The following is a 2,857-nucleotide window of genomic DNA, read 5'->3' on the forward strand; positions in this document are numbered from 1 at the left end:
CAGCTCTATTCTACCACACCCTCTCCTGCATGGTATTCTCACCACAAGTCCAGAAAAAGCAGCGCCAGATGACCGTGACCTGAAACAGTGAGCCAAAATAATTCTTTCCTCTAAAGTTACTTCAGGCATTTTGTCGGTGACAGGAAGCTGCTTAACACAGGCATTTGTGCTAAGTCCTTCACATAGGGGTAGAAGAATAATTGGAGATTAAATTTTTTCAATTTCAAGATCATATTTCCCACAGCCAATAAGTACTGCCTTTCTTAGGTAGGTATAGGTGGTGCGCACTTGTAATCCCAGCCTTAGGGAGGCTGAGGCAGGAGGATGGCAAGTTCAAGTCTATCTTGGGCTAAAAAGTGAGACCCTGTCTCAAATAAGCAATTTTTAAAATTGCTAAATGAGCATAAAAATACACCTATATCTTTATTTACAACATGTAATTTTTTAAAAAAAATGTATTTGGTTGTTGCTGGGGTCTCACAATGCAGCTCAGACTCAGGGTGACCTCCTGCTTTCAGCTCCCTGTGCTGGGGTACAGGCGTGCACCACTGCGCCTGTACGCGGGCTGGTTCAGCCTGCTCTGGTGTAGCATGTGGTGCTGGGGATTGAACTGTGGTCCCCGAACTTGCCTCAACTTGCCTAAGCAGGAGCTTTAGTCTACTGAGCTATCTCACCAGCCCTATAATATATAATTTATAACTAAACACAAATTCTGCAAAAGTTCAGTTGAAAAGCAAAAGCTGTTTCTGCCTCTCCTCAGTAATGTTTAGACTCCTAATTTGTTTATAAAGAGGTTAAGGGCCAGGGAGACAGCTTGGTGGTCTAAGCACCTGCCTGGCAAGTGCAAGGACCCGGGTTCCATCCCCAGGTGCTGCATGCTGTGCTACTCTGCGCCAAGAGGACCACTGGCACTGGGAGTGGTGACACATGACTGTAATTCCAGCAGTGGGGAGGCTGAGTGACAGGAAGATCTTATGAGTCCTAGCTGCATAGCGAGACCCTGCACCAAATGCATAATGATGACTCTCCTGTCTCAGCCTCCCAGAGTGCTTGGATTAGAGGCATATGCTGCCAGAATTGGATCTATATTTTTTTGTAGCTCTCTTAACTTTCCAACAAATAATTTAATGTACTTATGTGTGGAATTCATTGTATCAAAACAAGGAATTATCACAAATTTATAAAGACCTTCATTGGCTGTATGATTCTAGAATTAGAGCTTCATCCCCTCCACTACCCATACTGGAGACTTAGCCCAGGGCCTTCACACACAAATATGTTCCCAGATCTTTTTATTCTTTTTTGAGACAGGATTTCACTAAATCACTAAACTGCCCAGGCTGTGTTCAAACTTGTGATCCTCCTGCCTCAGCCTCCCAGAATGCAGAGATTACAGGTGTTAACCACCCAATGCGGAATAAGTGCTCTGATGGGCTGACAAGAGGCTGGTTTTATGTGGGAGGGTAGAGGTTAAAGAAAGCAGAAACAAAGAATAAAAACCAGGTTGGTCATTTTAAAGTTATTTTCTTTGTAAGGCAAGGACAGGAAGACAGAACAATAGAAAATTAAGTGATTAGTTAACATCATTATTATCATTTTTTGTAAGGATAAAAGCAGAGAAAACTTCATTATTATGCCAAATGAAAGTGGCCTGTTTTGGAAGTTTGCTTTTTTTTTTTTTTTTTTAAATCTGTTTTGACTTCTCAGAAAGTCAGACAATACCTTTATTTTGTTTTGGTATGGTGGAACTTCAGTATGAGTGACTACATTTTGATTTTTTTTTTCCATTTTCATTTTTAGGCTGGTATTTTGGGGTATAGTACTGGAGCTTAGCCCAAAACAATAGGCTATAATAATTTTTATTTAAAACTTGTGAGGGCTGGGGAGATGGCTCAGTAGAATAAGCGCTTTCCTGGCAAGTGTAAGGGTCTGAGTTGAATCCCTGGTTCCACCAAAAAGAAAAAAAAAAAAGTGTTCGTCATGGGCCAGCAAGATAGCTGAACAGACTAAGCACCTGCTTAGACAAATGCAGGGACCATGGTTCAATCCCCAGCACCATATGCCAACCCCCCCAGCCCCCGGGCATGCTAAGCAGGCCACCGAGAGCCTGCATGGTGGTGCACGCCTATAATCCCAGCACTGGGCAGGCTGAAAACAGGAGGATCACTATGAGTCCGAGCTGTGTAGTGAGACCCTGTACCATGTACCAAATACATTAAACAAAAAAACTTCTGCCCTCTGCCATGTGCCGCTCTGCCTTGGAGCCAGCTGTGTATAGACTGAAACCTCTACAAACTGTGAGCTAAATAAACCTCTCTTTCCAAAAACAAAAACAAACAAAAAAAGAAACTTATTCATTGTGTCACTCCATGGTCTTATAGAATATACTCTCTATGAGGAAAATCTGTCAGTTTTGCTCACATATGTATCTATCAAGCACCCAGGTATTGTGCTAACTATATATGCAGAACAAATTAAAAATCTGGAAAACTCTACTAAGACTAAAATATTTAAGAGATTAGTGCCAGGCAGGATGGTGCATGCCTGTAATCTAAGCACTCAGCAGGTTGAGGCAGGAGGATCACTATATATTCAAGGTCAGTCTGAGCTACATAGTAAGTTCAAGACGAGCCTGAGTTCATAGTAAGACCCTGCCTCAAAAAACAAACCAAAAACAAAAAGTTAAGGATTACAATGCTAGTTATTCTAAATTTCAAAATATTCTACCTCACAATATGTGTTGAATAAGCATTTGATGAATAAAATGGCCATCAAATTTGAGAAGGAGGGGCTGGTGAGATGGCTCAGTGGTCTAAAGCACCTACTTAGAACAAGCTTAGCAAAGCACAGGGACCGC

This window comes from Octodon degus, unplaced genomic scaffold, assembly GCF_000260255.1.
Source record: "Octodon degus isolate 3935 unplaced genomic scaffold, OctDeg1.0 scaffold00100, whole genome shotgun sequence".
In the NCBI taxonomy this organism is placed as follows: Eukaryota; Metazoa; Chordata; class Mammalia; order Rodentia; family Octodontidae; genus Octodon; species Octodon degus.